Consider the following 19186-nt stretch of genomic DNA (forward strand, 5'->3'; position numbering starts at 1 on the left):
TTCAATCCTTTAGTTCAGATTTGAGTCATTGATGTTTTTCATACTGTTATGATGAACTCAGAACACTTGAATATATCACTACTGTAGATTTAAAATGTCAGCTGTGCCGACTGATGCAAGGAGTCATTTTGTAGGTTTAATTGGCCTCCACAATGATATTCAAACACAGAGAGAGACATCAGTTTAGTCATTATTATTTATGAATGGTCCTAAAGCATTCAGATTCATATGTAGTGCAAACAGAAAGAGGGAAACAGAGGAAGAAGAATAAAACAGCAACGCTGAGTCACTGGGCGGCAAACAAATGATGGCTGTGTCTCAAAGCCTTCTGACCGCATGGAAAGCATTTATTAACATCACAACGATGGATGTTTAATTGTGAATAAAGCAAAAAAACTGTTACAGAGATTGGTGCAAGGTAACTGGGTTTAAATTGCATCATAAATGCAGAAAATCCTACTGAGCTGCTTATCCTAGACAACAATTTTGGGCATTATAGGAAGCAAGAAATACTTTCTAGGAAGGCAGCTTACTTGATTTTGAGAAAGAGCCAATGTGTTACTTATTTTTGGTTTAAGTTGTTGAACAAATGAATCTTTTGAGTTGGCTGTATTTTTTGTGAATCACAAACTAGCATGACTGATTCCATATCAACGTTGTTTCTTTTAGTGAATCAAAAGTATGCACAACTGTAATATAGTTAGTCATTTTAATCATTTAAAACACACAGCAGCAATTCTTGAACACAATTCTTTTAATGCAAGTTTGTTCTAGTATATCAAAACAAATTATGCAATTTGGTCTAAATTGATAAGACAGAGCCTATCTAATGTTATCCAGTTTCTGGACAAATAACTTCTCAGTCAGTTCATTATTGTTAATCAAAATGTACTATGTAAACAACTAGCGCGACTCCAGACTGAAAAATGTAGTACAATTCTCAACCACTGACTAACTTTTATGAATCAAAAAATAAAGTGCTTCATTATTCAAATTAGAAATATTGAGTCAGTTCTTTTTCAGTAAACTAAAACATACAACATGAACAATTATTATCATACCAAATATCTGCAATATTTTAGAATAAATTATAATATCACCACATTTGGAGTTTTTCATTTAATACATAGACTCCATTTAAAAAGTCTAGACAATGTCAATAAAAGTTTCTCTAAATATATTTAGCATAAAAAAATTATATGATCTGTTAGTCATGACAACATGTTTTCAGTTCATTGGGACTTGTTAAACTAAGTTAATCATGTTCTAACCTAATTTTATAAATTATGCAAGCTGTTTTAAGTCAGTTTAACATAATATAAATTCAATGGACCCATAAGATTAAGTTGATTCAGCTTAAAAATTTAAGGCAACCAGAATTTTTTTAAGTGTATGTTTCAAACGGTCTCATTTGGAAACAGCTGCATACATTTCTTGCATGCAAATGTTTCTTTAAAAGTATAATAAAAGAGTCGTTAATGAACCAGAATAATGCAAATAATTTCACCAACTCTAACATTAATAATTAAGAAGAGCCCTCACAACTTTTAAGCATAATCCATTCTTTCAGTCAAAGACACGTTTAGCATTTTAACACAGCCTACTTCGAATATCTCAGTGCAGAAGTGCGTCATGCTCCAAATCATCATTTATGTTAGTCATTTCGCACAAACACAAAATTAAAAAATCTCAACGAATTCGCAACAGCATCAATCAAACACAAAAATATTTTCACAACGTGTCCAGAGAGAAAAAAATGTACTCAACGCTACATAAAGTTAGTCTATCCTCACGAGCTTTACGTCCATCACCTCAAATTAATCCAGTTAGTTTGGATAAAGCACAGAAAGGCGTTGATCGTACACACTGTCCCCAGACGTATGTCGCAATTACAGGTAGATTTAAACGACTGTCTGGACCTTTAATTACCCAATTCCTCCGCCGTCACGCATTGAGGCAAAAAGCGGATAATAATTGCGCGTTTGTCGCGTGCGCTTCTGTTCTGTCCCCTGATCAAAGTCATAAATAATGTCGAGATGAATACCAATATGCGGTCAATTAAGGATACTTGACGTCATGAAGGAAAACTGTCAGACTGTTTTATAGCAGCGCGCATTGCCAGACTCTTTGTCCGGACCACTGCGACACTGCGTAAAAGTCACGCCAGCCTCCGCATCGCATGCCAGAAACCACGCGCTCTCCGTAAATTCTGCGTGACTGAAAGCGATACATATATACATACCGTGTGCCGATGCGGGACACCTGAACAGCGCGTCGTATGTCTGGCGACTGACGGCTGTTCGGGAGCGCAGTGCCTCTGCTGTGGGTGTCTGTGGGAGGGGCCCGGCCGGAGCGCGTGTGGGTTGGCAGATTTGGGTTCTCGGACAGAGCGGGATGGTTGCAGCAACTCGGGCTGCTGCCACCCGCCAATTAAACTACAGATGCGGCTACTGTCTGAAGAAGAGGGGCAGGCGGGGGGAGGAGGAGGAGGGGGGATTGACACTTTCAATGCACCACGAGTAACCCTTTCATGTCTAATGTTATATTACATCATAGGTCTGCCACGTATTATAACTGAGCATTTTAAACTGCTGTTATTATATTACCCCTGCTGAAATAACATAATGAAAATGGTTTGAAAAATTTGGACATTTAGATGATTTCTTGTGTGTTTTGGGACCTATTGCATTAGAATTTATTTTCTTTAAACATGCCACCAATAGAAAGACCATTATAATTTCCATTAAAATATAATAGTTTTCATTATAACCAGTAATACCATTACAGATTATATGGTAGTTTCTATTGTTGTATTCTGCAGATATAATCAAAAGAAATCTTAATAATAAGTAACTAATAAACATACACAGGTGATTTTTAGTTTATGTTTAGCCACCTATTTACCATGATAATGATACAGCAGTAGATGCTTTAATTATGCATGTGATCAATCAGATTTATTTATTGGTGCTTTGTGTTGCTGCTGCATCACATCAACCTTATGTGAGCTCTAGACTCTCAGAAATAAATGTACAGGAGCTGTCACTGGGGCAGTACCTTTTCAGCAGGTACATATATGTACCTGAGGGGTCCATAATGGTACATCAAAGGTACTTTTAAGGTACAGTTGGGCACTGATATGCACCTTTGAGGTACCACTATGGACTCTTTAGGTACAAATATGTATCGTTTGAAAAGGTACTGCCCCAGTGACAGCTCCTGTTCCTTTATTTCTGAGAGTGTACTCTGTATAATATCTGAATTTTCTTTTTTTTTAAATAAAAAAAATAATTGATCATGTGATGGTCCAAGCTATATATATTTTTTTATTATTATTGTGAAATATACCCAAGCAAAATGGCTTTCAAATAAGGGAACATTTACACAACACTTAAAGGGATAGTTCTCCCAAATATGATTTTTTACTCACTGTCACATTTTCAAGTGGTTCCAAACCTTAATGAGTTTTTTTTTTCTTGAACACAAAGGATTTCAAATAATAATGGAATCCTGTAACCATTGCCACCCATAGGAAAAACAAATACTACAGAAGTCAACGGTTATCAGTTTCCAACATTTAAAAAAAAAATATTTTTTTATGCTCAACAAAAGAGAAAATCGCATACCAGTTTGTGGCAAGTGAAGGATGAGTAAATGATGACAGTCTTTTCAGTTTAGGGTGAAGTATCTCTTTAATAAGGAAACACCAATATGCAAATTTTGGGTGATTCTAATAAATCATCACCAATAACCTATGTATAATGTGATAAGTAAATCTACAGCCTTTTTCAGAGTCTGCGTATGAAAACAATATAATGTTAAAAAACATTTGTCTGAGAAAGCCTGAATACTAATTGTTATGTCAAGATGCTTTTTCACTGCATGGCAGATCGTTGTTTATTATGGCTCTCTTGTGGGTTGTCAGGGGTGCCACTGGCCGGTACGATAACATTTCGTGGGTGCCGATACCTAATAGTATCTCTGGGGGCTCCAGAAAGGCCTGGGGCCTCATGTACGAAGACTTGCTTTAAATTCATACTAAAACATTGTGTACGCACAAAGCTGTAAATGTGCGTACGCAGTAAGAAATTCAGATGTATGAAACACTGTGTACGCGGAATCCCACACATATTCCCACACATATTCTCTTTGGACATCCGACTTAACGTGAAACTGAGCGCACATGCACGAGCGCAAAACCCCTCCCTGCCTCCTGCAAGTTTGTCCTCCGGAATTAAATAACAAAAGAAAAAAAAATAGGGTCCCACTTTATATTAAGTGTCTCTAACTACTATGTACTTGCGTAAAAAAAATAAAAACAATGTACTTACTGTGTTTATGATATATTTGAGAACACTTGTGGTGCTTTTGAGTTGGGATAGGGGTTGGGTTATGGACAGATTTAGTGGTATGGGTAGGTTTAAGGGTGGGTTAAGGTGTAAGGGATGGTCAACAGTGTATTTACAAATGTAAATACAAAAGTTAAGATACAGATGTAATTAGATAATTGTATTCAATCAAGCATAAGTACACAGTAAATACATGTATTTACACAATAAGTACATTTTAACAAACTATTAATTCCTGCGTAAGTACATATTAGTTAAGGCCACTTAATGTAATGTGGGACCAAAAATAGAGTGTGATAGTTTAGCTGATGCGGTTGACGCATTGGGGTCTGAACATTGCACTTTGAGTGAATTAAAAAAAGAAATGGTTCGATGTAAAGGTGTAAAATTTTGAAGTGTCTATTTAGGCTAAGTGCAAATGGCACACCTCATTGGTATAAGCTAGTTGAGTGATTCCCACCCATCACCGTTTGGAAGACCAGTAGGAATCATTAATAAGTGGGTGTATTATGTTAAGCACATTTGAGCATAATATTTTATTTGCACATTTATGAAATGGAAATGTTTCCGGTTCACGTAGCAAATTCATCTTAGATGGGGCCTTTATAGCAATAATTATAGCAGCTTGTCAACTGCATGGCATGGAAACCTTATATACCTGCTAGACATGCGGATGATCCTGTCCCATACAGCTGCCATTGCACGACTCAAAGATACTTTGTAGTGTGCAATTTAACATAATTGCCTCTAGGAGTTGGCAATGAAAAACTGACATGACGAACTGAATATGCTGCAGCGTTTATTATTTGTTTTTGTTTTTTTGCTGCGCCCATTCATCCCGACAGACCGCATCTTCAATTTCCTCTCTGTGGACACAATCACTGATATACTTTGATTTTTCCAGGCTCAGTTCACAGACAGATCACCACAGATAATCACAAAGGACTCAATTTATGAAGATTCAGTCTCCTAATTGAGGTATAGCGATTGTGAAATGAATGAAGCACAAATCTTTGCAATTTATTCATTCATAAAAATAACTAACTAATCACATCCTTTCCCCCATTGAAATTCCCTGGGAATCTTGCTGCCATAGTCAGTGCATCAATCTAATGACTTATCACAAACATCCTATAGACTAAGTATTACTAAAATCAGTGGCAGGTCATTTCTTCTGCTATAGTGCTCTGAGTCAAACAGAATCTGCAGTGTTATCAATATCCCAAATCATAAATTATTGAGCAGCCTCAATTATGCATGACTGACCTCCCTTTGCTGTTCGGGATGTCAGCACAAATTGAGTGAATGAATGGCTCTAAAACATAATATTATGTCTTTTTAAAAAAAAAAACATTGTTGGTAGTTTATAGGTTTAATGAGATATTTAATCATATTTATTTGTTTTTCTGCACACTAAGGCTTCATTTATTTGTTAATACAGTGAAAATAATAGTAATATTACATTTTAAAATAAATGTTATTTATTCCTGCTGTAAAAATGTTCATTATGACATGCTATAATGGTAATACTTTTAAGTTGCTGATTTACTGCAACAACAAAAAACAATTCTTATTTTTGTTCAACATTGCAAAATCATTTAAGTATTGTTATTTTAGAAGCTTTAATATAGTTATCCAGTTTAAAAAATAAGTCAATGTCAATTTTATTTATATAGCACTATTATGACCATATATATGACCATATATATGACTATATATGACCAATATGCTGCACAGTACAAATCAAAACTAATATATACAGATGAAGTCAGAGCAAGGATTTTTACAGTATGTCTAATAATATTTTTTCTTCTGTAGAAAGTATTATTTGTTAAAATAAAAGCATTTTTTTATTTTTTTTAAACAGAATTTATGGACAAAAATATTAGCCCCTTTAAGCTATATATATATATTTTTTTTTTTCGATAGTCTACAGAACAAACCATCGTTATACAATAACTTGCCTAATTACCCTAACCTGCCTAGTTAACCTAACTAACCTAATTAAGCCTTTAAATGCCACTTTAAGTTGTATAAGAGTGTCTTTAAAGATATCTAGTAAAATTTTATTTACTGTCATCATGACAAAGATAAAATAAATCAGTTATTGAAAGTGAGTTATTAAAACTATTATGTTTAGAAATGTGTTGAGAAAATCTTCTCCGTTAAACAGATATTGGGGAAAAATAAACAGGGGGCTAATAATTCAGGGGGGCTGATAATTCTGACTTCAACTGTATATATAAAAATATAAAATTATAGCTAAAACATGCAATTTTCACTGATAAAATGCCAAATCAAAGAGGTAAGTTTTCAACCTATACTTAAAAACAGACAGGGATGAAACCGATCTGATACAGAGAGGCAGAGCATTCCACAACCTAGGACCAGCTACTGCGAAGGCACGGTCACCTCTGCATTTCAGCCTCGACTTAAGGATACATAACAGTCTCTGATTAGATGACCGAAGAGACCGACCAGGCTGGTGGTTCCCTTATATACACGTTTAAAGTGTTGAAATGAAATCTACTGGTGTTAATTTCCGGATTTTAAATTTACTGTGAATGTGCTGCCTAAAAATATGCATCTTCTTTGTGGACAAATGTCTCCTGAAATGTAACCTTTTTTAAAAGTAATGCTAATAATACTAATACTAATAGGAACTAATGGAAATGAATACTACTTTTAAATGTCATTTTTTTGTATTTTAAAGAAATTATATGGCACTAAGCTAAAACATACTTTGTATAATAATTGCTAATCCTTTTATTCAAAAAGCTCAGGTAAGTATTCATCTAATATGGTGATATGCTTCTAAAAAACTAATATTAAGCCTTAATATTTTATTAGAAACATTATTAGTTTTTAGTAAATATTGAAAAAATAGTTTGAATCATGAGATAGACCTGTTTAGTTACTTTAATTTAATGCATCATTAATAAGAATATTAATATCTAAAAATCTAATTGACCTCAAAACTTGTACCGTTAAGGCCCAAATATACTTCAAACAATATCAAAAATGATACATAATCTGAGTCAGTGAATTCCACTGTTCTACGTAACCAGAACAAGTATCAGTTTCCAAACTAAAGGTTTGTTAAAAAGCAGAAACTCGGTTGACATCGCCCAGCTCTTGGGAGTTTTCTTTATTGTACAGTAGCTGCTCACTTCATTTACTGTTTGCGGTTTATTCATAATGTATGACAGGCTTCTCTAAGGCCAGCCCACGGTAAACATTTCCACAAGAAACCCCATGATAAAATAAAACATTACTATAAAGTCCATAGTAAAACTGTTTCTGAAAGAAAATGTAGTCTAATCAGCTTTGAGTGTTTGTTTTGTTCCTCAGCTCAGTGTCTGTGTAAATCCACAAATGTCTTCAGTGGCCCTTTGTATCAGTGGAAAACAAAAGCGCACTGAAGACTCCAACAACGACTGTCTTTGTTCTAGTGCTTACAAATATTTTACAACCCAGAAATGGATAAATAGTTTTTCGAAGATGATTATTTTGTGAATGTTATGGTCACACTTTATTTTAAGGTACTATTCACTGTCAACAAACTAATAACTATACATTTTAGCTGAACAAACTCTTGGTTTGTGCTTATTAATAGTAATTATAACGGTAGTTGGGGTCAGGCATTTGATTGGTTTAGGAATGTAGAATAATATCATGCAGAATACATTGAAAAATAAAATATTCATTGGGTTTATGGTATTTAAGGTAAGTTTAAGGTGTAGTGGTTGCAAATGATTTATATGGGCTGAATTTAAACAAATAAAGTTGATTTGTTTGTTTGCAAGGATAATTTTTTCAGTGTATGTACTTTAGATGTTCTAATATACAGCCAATGTATTGCAAGTAAGAAGACACCAGTTAATAGTGAAATTGGTCTATATACTGAAGTGTTAACACTATTATACACAGTATCTATCCTACCATTCATTTAGGATCAAAAAGATTTTTTAGGTTTTCAGAGTGATGTTCACCAAAGCTCCAGTCATTTCATCAAAAACATGCTAAAACAGAAGTTTTTAGAAATAACATTTTACAGTAACACAATTCTCAGTTGTGCTGCTTCATGTGGAACTGTGATGTATTGAAATACCATATTAAAGAGGGTTGTCACAATACCATTAATCTTATGATACTATACCAGCTGAAGTATCATGATACCAATTAGTATTTCGATACTGTAATTCATAAGTCAAATTACAAAGGAAATAGTCAAAAATACTATATTTTATATTATAATAGGCCTACTCGAATGTAATCGAATGTATATTTTTTGTTATAATAGGCCTACGTGAATGTAACATAATAAGGCCAAAAAATATTAATTTGCCCTCCATTACACCTAAAATGTCTTTATTCTTTTTGATTATTTTTAAGATAACTGATCAACAAAAATACATTAAAATAAAGATTTAAATGATACTGAATGAAATTAGGAACAAAAGAGGATTTTCCCAATAAAATTAGGCTATATGAAGTGGTCAAAAATAGTTTCAATGTTTCCTGTTGCTATTGTGGATTTTTCATCTATTTTATTTTTTTAAGTAATTCAAAATTTAACTTGGTGAGTTGTTGTTTTTAAGAGACTGTTGTGGTTGTTGTAGCTACTAAGTCATATTAACAGGAAAAGAAAAGAACTGATTCAGATGTGCATTTGAACTGAAGAGTGTTAGAGAACGTGCAATAGGCTACCATAAAAGGTGTGAATTCTACACAGTTTTGCAATCTTAAAGGGCTCCACAGACTGTTCAAATAAAAAGGTCTATTGTTGCACAAACATGTGAGCATTTTAGTGACTTTTCCACACGCAACATTATCTATTGTAGATAAACCATTAATGACAAGATACCGTTTACATACTACAGAGGCACCGCAAGTATTTTGGAGCCATAGTATCGTGATTCTACCATAGTTCCGGTAAACTGCGCAACCCTGTAAATGACCATTCTATGCACTAATTTTTTAAATTTCATTTTAAACTTCATTTTTAAAATGCTTCATTCATTCATTGGGACATTACATTGATTAAAAGTGACAAGAATGTAGTTTTGAATACAATTTAAGTAAAATTAAGCATGACTGACATAATCTTTATGGACAAACATCACCTGAAATATAACCATTTTTAGAGGTAAAATCAATGTAATATTTTGTACTTATTTGATACTATTTTGAAATTAAATTATGCTTAAATTATAATACTAAACTAAAAACATTTTATGTAAAAATTATTATTTATATTCTTACATTTAAATTAATATATATATATAATCAAAAATGAATGAACTAATGCAGTATTTCATGTTAAAATTCATCTAATATGTTCACTTGCTTATTAAAAACATTTTTTATACTTTTATAAATTATAAATTAGAAATTATTTATGATTATTATAACTCATCCAAATATCACAAAAAGTCAAATCCATCACGCTTTCCACAAAAGTATGAAGCAGAAAATGTCAACATAGATAATAATAAGATCTCTTATTAATGTACCAACACCAATGTATTAATACCAATACATTAGATCACAACAGAGCAGCAAATCATATTATAAGGATTTCTGGAGGCTCGTGTGACAGTGAAGACTGCAGTAATGATGCTGAAAGTTTATGTTTGATCACAGGAATAACTGACACATACTTACATAAAACCAATTATTTTAAATTTCAAAATATATTTTTATTTTATTATTGTTTTACAGTAGGGCATCACGGTGGCGCAGTGGGTAGTACTATTGCCTCACAGCAAAAAGGTCGCTGGTTCGAGCCTCGACTGGGTCATTGGGACTTGGCATTTCTGTGTGGAGTTTGCATGTTCTTCCCGTGTTCGCGTGGGTTTCCTACAGGTGCTCCGGTTTCCCCCACAGTCCAAAGACATGTGGTAGAGGTAAATTGGATAAGCTAAATTATAGTATATGTGTGTGAATGGAAGGTGTTTCCCAGTAATGGGTTGCAGCTGGAAGGGAACTGCTGTGTAAAATATGCTGAATAAGTTAGCGGTTCATTCAGCTGTGGCTACTCCAGATTAATGGGGGACTAAACCGAAACAAAAATGAATGAATGAATGCTTTACAGTATTTTTGATCAAATAAATGCAGCCTTGCTGAATAAAAGAGAATTCTTTAAAAAATCTTCTTATCTAATTCCTATCCAAAATCTTCCGTTTTAGCTTTCATTATCAGTCTGTCTGTAGTCATGTGATCATTCACTTCCCCCTCAGCATCAGTAAAATTCATAATTATGGCTCAGTGCTTGTAGTATAAATAGGTCCTGCTTGAGGCTTCGGCTCTAGACTAGCAATTTTCTTCGTGTGTATCCTAAAGAGAAAGAGAAAAGACTCAAATGGGTGCCGTAAATTTGTACATTGAGGATTCTCCATGCATTCAATGTGACACAATTAAAGAAAATGACTCCTTTTTTCGCCTTTTAACCATTAAAGCAAAGATTTTGTCTCCTCATGCTAAATTTACAACAGCAACTTGAGCAATAATAACACTCTAAATGTGGTGCTGCAAGGGATTGCTTTAGGGAGTCTTTTACTCACAGGAGACATTCAACATAGTTAAAAATATCAGTGATCATAAATCAAACACCTCCAGTTTGTCTATAATCACACATTGTAAGAATAGGTACAACATTTAAGTACCTTTCTCTGATGTGGACATAACTGTTTCATTCATATGTGACGTGTCATCAGATGGTTTTGCTATATCTCACTTGCAACGGTTTTTGAGTGTTTGGGTTGCCACACTGTAAAAAATTATGATTACATGATGTAAAACATTATATGATTATATGAATTATATGATTAAGTAGTCCTGACAGCATTGTAACTTATTAAACTAAGTTAATCATGCTCTAACTTAATTTTACAAGTTATTCAAGCTGTTTTAAGCTGTTATATTATTTAAAAAAATAATTTAAGTTCAGTTGACTCATAAGGTTCAATTAATTTAGCTTAAAATTTTAATTTAAATTAAGGCAACCAGTATTTATTTACAGTGTTATATATTCTAGAATTGATGTCCATTAAGAAATGTTTCAGTTTTCATTTGTATGTTATGAGAATAGACAAAAAACCCAACACGTGACTCCATATTTTTCCCGAAACTGATTTGAGTCCAATTGTGCAGGATAACCTTCAGCCTGGCAATACTGCTTGTCATACAGGTTGTTTTTTTCAATACTGTGCACTCATACTGCTCTTTTAACATACTGTTTTTCTCCTACTGTTTTTTAAAACTGATTTACCATTCTTGTATTTGTATACCTTATTTGAACACTGCAGTATACAATGTTTTACTACTTCTGCATACTTTTTAAAATACTATGCATTTGACACTGTTTTAGTGAACTGTTGTCAAGTACTGTGCATTTGGATGTCCCTCTCTTGCTGTACTGTTTTCTGGCCATGGGCGTTGCTAGGCCTATTTTAGGGGGGCTGTAGCCCCCTAATTTCTACTCAATCAGTTTTACTACTCTTTGGCGTAGAGAAGAATTCAGTTTTGTAAGCAGAGCATGAGAGGGAATCTCCTAATCAGATACTGTATAGTGTCAGCGAGGTGTGTTTAACAAAGAGAATTCACAGAAGTCAAGGTAAAGGGACCAGGCATTGGCTGGTTACTTACATATGATCACACACCAGAAAGGCAAGACTAACGGTTTTCCTCAAGTATTATGGATTTATGAGTGAGTCTGGGGGGAACATGTGAATCAGGCGAGACTGGAAAATCAGAATATTCCTCTCCAGACCATTACTTTCCTCCCTGCAGACACTCAGTCTTTCTAACTGTTGACTCATTGACCATAACGGTGGACGAAATGTCTCATTTAGTCTCTATAATAGGACATTTGAGGAGATGAAGCCTGTCAGCAGCTAATGCAATGGTGGTCACATGCAGTTTAATAAAACCAATCAAATGAGAATCTGATGTTAGTGAGGTAAAAACAATTAATTTTATTGGAAGCCATTATTACGGCCGCAGGCACCTCTCAAAATACATTAGGTCAAGGCACTACAGGTGAATAGGGTTAAAATAAAAAAAACTAAACGAATAGTTATCACCATACATCTCAGTTGACAGACAAACATATTGTTTGTATGGACTCATTTCACATTTTGGGGTTTCTCAGTAGTGGAAGTCATCATAAATGGGTAAATTTAGAGAGCAGTGAATGGGAGAGTACCACAAATATTTATTTTTTTATCTAATGACAAAACAAACTCCAAAGTAGTGTTTTCACAGCTTTCAAAAAAAAGGCAAAAATAGTGTCACATAATAGAGACATATAATGGCAGCCAGAATGAAGAACATATTTACTCACACATTTGCTGTCCTACCCACAGACACTGGATTACAAACACATTATATAAGCGCTAATTTGTTATTATTATATAATTTGTAATTTGATGCAGGGATGATATAGTGGAAAGTATAGCTTTATAAATGTGCTCACATTCTTTTACAACACAGGCTCATTCTGGAAACGTAGCCCTATATACATTTCTGGAGATTGAGAATTATGTAGCCAGAGATATGTATGGCTGCATTTCATCTTTAAAATTAATGCTACAGGGCGATGTGACGACGTTCCTTTTCACGCTGACCACTTACCCCTGTATGGACGGCTTTCCCGCTGTTACCAGTTTGTTAGCTCATCGTGTACATCGGAGGATTTGAGATGCAGAGATGAGATGACTGTGACAACGAGGTTCAAGTCTGGCGAAAAACGGTTCCAGAAAATGAGTAAGACAAAAACAGAAACCATAAAATAAAATAAATAAGTAAATAACAGGCTGAGAATGTGTTAAAATCTAAAAAAACGTGGTAAAAATCAGGGCAGGGTTTTTCTTTTTCTGGATTGCTTTTTAAAACTGTCGGTTAGGTTTAGGGAAGAGGGTAGCCGGGTCAATCGGTGCTTTTAAAAACACTATTGGTTGGGTTTAGGGAAGGAGGAGGGTGGGTCAGCCGATCTGTCAATTATTCAGTCGACAGTGGCCTCTGGTGGATTTATGCAAGAACAGCAGGCGCAAACGGCACTCGCGAGAGAAATTTGTGATCTCAAAAAGCATTCACAGCGGCCTCTAGTCGATTTGCGAAAACAAAAACTGCAAAAAAAAAAACGTAACTAGGGACATATTTGGCACTCTCCAGAAATTTATATTGAGGTACGTTTTCAGAATGAGCCTGGGTTGTTCTTTTCATATAAATAGTAAAAACTTAAGGATTTAGGATGCCTATGACCATTAAACTGCTCAATACCATCATCTGAAAAGAATCCATTGCAAGTTTTCTAAAATGTTATGTACATATGCAAATTAGCCTATGTTTTATTAAATACAGCAAAAGACCCAAACCTCAAGAAGTTTTTTTCGTACAGTGTCTCGCCTTAAGATATCATAAATCCATCATGAAATTTGGAGGAAAGGACTTTTTATTTTATCGTCTTTTCTGAGAGAGTGCACCCATTAGCCCATTGCATCGGCGCTTACCTTGGCTCATACCAAGATGCAGGTCACCATGGAAACATAGTAGAAGAGAGGAGGAGGAGGAGGAGGTTGAATGACTCAGTAAAAATCAAAACACTGATCATGCTGTTTCCCTGCCCTCATCCTCCCCAGTTTTAGGAAGAGAAAACTCAAAGACATCAAGACTCTGTTTGATCCAGGTCATTTCTGCTGTGAGACACAGTGGCTTGAAGTTATATCCGCTTGATGCTTGTGATTTTATGTAATGTTAGAGACTGTTAATAGGTCTTTTTTTGTTTCTGTCAGACACTGGAGGAATCAGCACCTTTTGAACTCTATAATGTTTAAAGAGCCCCTATTATACATTAACACTAAAACCGCTGGAGGTCACTGACCTGAAATTTTGTTTTGAAATTGGTAAAAAAAAACTATTTCACTGTTTTTCGCTAGTTAACAGTGTCTAAACTCATGAAATGTTTTTTCAGGATAACAAGAATATTTTAGGAGTAGGTTATAAGTAGGTTAAAATATCTACATTTGAGCCATCATACTCTGATGCATAACATATTTCTCCAGACTCTATCATTCCATACAGTTTGTGCTTTTAATAGCACTACAAATAGCCTTTTTTAGTCATTGTGACTTTATTCATTTATTATAACAACTAATTCAGTCAGTAAAATTGAAAGTCATTGGTGAGTAATTTTAAACATAAGCAGAGCATAAATACAAGCATTTTTTATAGTTGGTAAATTTGACCCAGGCTTGAGCTTATATGTATAAATGTCCCATTTTTAATCAATTTTTATCTAAGTGAAGTTCATTTATAAACTAATTCCTAGAGGATCACGTGCTTATGATTGCTTGAAGCTGGCCCCGCATTATTCAATTTATGATTCACCAATCAGATGATTCCTAAGCCACTATACATACCCTAAGTGTAATATGACAGCCATCTTTGTTTGGAATAATCCCCCCTTCCACCCCTACTCCTCCTCCTTTCCTAGATGTGTGGGATGGTGGCCCAGTGGTTAGCACTGTTGCCTCACAGCAAGAACATCTCTGGTTCTAGTCCTTATCAAGCCAGCCAACGTTTCTGTGTGGAGTTTACATGTTCTCCCTGTGATCTACCTAAGCTCAAACTCCCCTCTCGCCTTGCAAATGGGAGGGAGCCCTGGGCTCGAGGATCTTATGAGCTCAGGGCTATTTCCCAAGACAGCATGCCAAACAAGCTTTTTAATCAATTGTCAGCTAAATGTGAACTCTTGGAACAATTTTTTAAATCTGGGAATTCTAAATGAGGCAATTTTAGTAAAAGCCAATGACTGGGAGGCCTTAATGTTTTATTGAAGGTCTGGTATGTACATATGAATAACAGTCATGGGTAAAATAGACTCCATGGTGGTTCTAGTGTTATAAAAGGTTATGTTTTAGGTGTCTCCAACAACAGTCCTACATGCATGCAAGCAAACGCTTTTATTGTTTTAAAATAGGGATATATTTTTACACTATTATCCCAACGACGCCCATATGATTCGTTCAGCGAATTTCCAAACCCCTCCCTAGTGCCATGCTAATCTGTGCTGTCTGGTCCAATGACCCAGTTTGTTACAATTGGTCAACTGCATTCAACGTAAGACAGAGGGAAACGCCCACCATGGCTTATCAACACTTTTGAGCCGAACACAGGAGTGCATTAAAGCAATGCAGTAAACACCAGTACCAGCTCTACTCTTAACCATGAGTAAACAGTGACACACATTTAGTACTAATCTACACAGTGGCAAAAGCTGAATTATTTTAAAACTTTTAAAATGAGCGTGTGTAGAAACAGCTGATGGTGGCCATAGCATTGACAAAGGGCAGTGGATCGCGAGCTCACAAACGCATTTAAATCCGTAAACAGCGTTACGCGTCATGTTTTCAATGTGGCTTTAGACGCGATACGAGAATATAAAGTTAACCAGATAAAGTACAAGCCATGTAGAGCGGTTACAAGTAATAAAACACAATTAAATACATAATTTGTAAGCTAGAGAAAACAAGGAGGCAATCATTTTAATCTCACTTACTTACACTTGAGAAATGGAGGGAGAAACTGATCCATGAACTGTGAACTGTAAACTTCCTGCCAAGCTCTGATAAAGTCCCATAAATCAATAGTCTTTTCTGATCCTTCCTTTAACAAACGGTCGACAAATCCCCTGTTGTAAGTGTGTAGATTGCTGAAGCGCTTGTCAGAAAAATGAAGGTAACAGCACAAGGCTGGGGTTATAATGCTGAGGTATTTTTGCAAAAATAAACTTCAACCACTGACTCTTCACAGCCTTGTCTTTGGGTAGGGAAAATAACACTAACTTTCCCTCACACTTCATATAATTGGGTGGGCTTGAGTTCCATACTGACATCATGCCAACATGGCTAAAGACCCGTTACCACAGCGATTCATTCGAAATTTCTAAAACAATTAAAAATAAATAAATAATAATAGACTTTAAAAATAGGCTTTTATAAAGCTCACATATAGATTTTTTCTTGTAATTTTGTTGCAACCATATGATAAACAATTTTAACCCATTAACTGCCCCTATTGTCGCTAGTTAAGTAAGTAATTTTCTTTCAACACATCCCATAATTTCTAAAATATCAACCTCTACCAACTGGTAAATATGCTGACGTATTATAAAAGTACTGGAATTAATGCATATACTTTGAAAAATGTGTACCAATTTATTTTAAAATATAATCAAAATAAAACACATTTGAATACTAAATCATCTCTATTTTTTTTAAGAATGCCATAACATATCATATATATAACAGGTTCTCATTTAACATGTTTTCTTGTGGTTGTCTTTACAATAAAACCAAAATCAAGTGTAGTAGTGCAACAGGATTATTATGTTTGTTTGATTTTTTTGTAAACCAAAAATGCTGTGTAGCATAAACCATTATTTAAAACAGTCAAAATATGGTCAACCATTTGGTAGAGCAGGCAGTAAAAGGGTTAAAGTGATAGTTCACCGAAAAAGGAAAAGTTTACTCCTTATTTACTTACTCTGAAATGGTTACAACCTTACTGAGTTTATTTCAACTGAACACAAAGGAATATGTTTTGAGGAATGTCGGAAACCATTAGCCATTTTACAGCATTCTTTAAAATATCTGCTTTTGTGTTCAACAGAAGCAAGAAAATTACACAGGTTAGGAAGAAATTCATGGTATAAAATAGAATAATCCAAAGACATGAGGGAATTTCTCTGCATGAGACTCGAGAATTGCAGATTATCCCGCTGCTACTTCCTCAATAAGATAGGAAATTAAACATGACAGAAATGTGAATGATTGACAGGGCTTGATTATAATTTGGGACAACCTAATTCTATTTTCAAATTCTATTTAGGTTGGATAGTATGTGAATGCGGCAATGGTTTTTCCCCAACATCAATCAACACTCCATACCCAGTAAAAAATGAAGCCAAAAAGCCAAAGAGATTCATGACTACTTCAGCAAGTTAAAAAAACAAATAAATAAAAGAAAATCTGAAATAATTACTTAAATGCATGCATAAGTATTCATACCCATAACTCAGTACTTAACTGAAGCACCTTTGGCAGTGATACCAGCCTCAAGTCTTTTTTTTATATTATGCAAAATCTGCCTTTTTGCGGGAGTTTCTGCCAATTACTCTTGGGAATGTTTTTAGATTATTTTTTCGACTGAGTCAAATTTCAAGCTCTGGAGGATCTTAGCATTGTCCCTGCATTGTGTTGGATGTGTCCTATTAGAAGGTGAAATTTTGAGTGGTTTTGTGTACCCTGAGCCATGATTTTGTCAAGGATAGTTTTTGTTTTGCTGCATTCATCTTTCCTGATCACTCCTCAAACGCCTGACAATGAAAACACTCCTATACTGCACCACTACTTCATCTTTGTCATGTGCTGCATCTCAATTCGCATATTTATACTACGCCCTAAAAGTATGTACTTGTTTTGTGAAGAAAAAAGATATACTTTTAAGTGTGTAACAGAAGAGTATGCAAGCTTTGAGATACCAATTCCTCGTTAACAGATAAGTTTTGTTGCCAAATTACGAGCCCTGTCAATCACCCACTTATCTGTCATATTTAATTTACTACCTTACTGGTGAAGCAGCAGCTGGATAATCTGCCATTCTCGAGTCTCATCCAGAGAAATCTCCTCAGGTCTTTGGATAGTAAACTATCCGGCAATCTTTGGCATTCTCTTTTCAACATACTACGATTTGGGACATACTAATTTCAAATACTGTTTAGGACGGATAGTATGCGAGTTGGGATGCAAAAATGGTTTCCTTTTCACACGTGACACTTGGACCTGAGGTTTATTAGGCCAGAGAATCTTGTTTCTCATTGTCTTCAGGTACCTTAAAGGGAATCTAGTTTACCCCCTTTTTTAAGGTTTAATATTAATATTATGGTTCTTCTGAGTGTGCCAGTTCAGGTTCAGTTCAAAACACAATTCAGGTTTTTTATTATAATGTGTTAAAAAGTGTAATTTTGGGGCTTGTACACAGCTCGTTGTTTTAGGGGTGTGTTTCTTCACATGAAAACTAGTTTCCACTTCCCGCCCAACTAAACAAGGGGGCGGGGCCAAGAGCTCCCCCACTTTGTGTATGGCAACAGACAGGCAGACAGAGAGAAGCAACATGAGTGAGAGGACCAGCATTCAACCATACATGTACGACTCGGACACAGGTGAAGCAGACAGTACAAATTCATTTGTGTCTTTGTATAGTTTTACAGCCAACTGTGTGCTAGTTTAAAGTTCCAAGCATGTACACCGAGACTAATAACCACGCACACTGGATTAACTTTGACTGAGGCTATAACTTAAGGGCCTCACACATCCGATGCTCCATTCAGAGCCATGACACGGCACAACAGACACGCACATTCGGATTTTATATAAAATTAAACTATGTAGATGTCGCTCTGTGGCGCGGCAGAAATATGAACAGTGTCCTAAGTTGTGGCTGGGCACCACGGACAGCTGCCAACTTGGGGCCCCGATGTGTGTACCATGATAGAAACCTATGTTTAGAATTCTAAAATGCATGGCACTGGATGGTGTGACGCGTGGCGACGCCGAGCTGTGCTTCTGGTGCAAGTTCATCATTTCCAATGGAGGGACGTGTGCATAAGGCAAGAGCTCGCACTTTCCAGCTGCATCTAGTTAAGATGACAGGGAGCTTTCCGTTTGGGAAATGCAATCGGCTGAAGTTTAAGGAAGAAGCATTAAAAAGTACTCATGTTTGCAAACTCACCTAAAGTTACAAACAATGGCGCTGATAAGAGCGATCATGTG

At 35.2% G+C, this 19186-nt stretch overlaps 1 protein-coding gene across 2 annotated transcripts in view; it reads right to left on the minus strand.

Moving 5' to 3' along the window:
* map1ab (microtubule-associated protein 1Ab) overlaps positions 1-19186 on the minus strand; it is an 81808-nt gene that overhangs the window by 36753 nt on the left and 25869 nt on the right. Inside the window, exon 1 of one of the 2 annotated variants that reach the window (XM_005163038.5) lies at positions 2243-2432. The exons of the other annotated variant lie outside the window; for it this stretch is intronic. The gene's annotated coding sequence lies outside the window, so the exon portion shown is untranslated. Of the gene's footprint in view, positions 1-2242; positions 2433-19186 lie in introns of those variants that run through there. 2 annotated transcript variants of the gene reach the window in all.

This window comes from Danio rerio, chromosome 25, assembly GCF_049306965.1.
Source record: "Danio rerio strain Tuebingen ecotype United States chromosome 25, GRCz12tu, whole genome shotgun sequence".
NCBI lineage: Eukaryota > Metazoa > Chordata > Actinopteri > Cypriniformes > Danionidae > Danio > Danio rerio.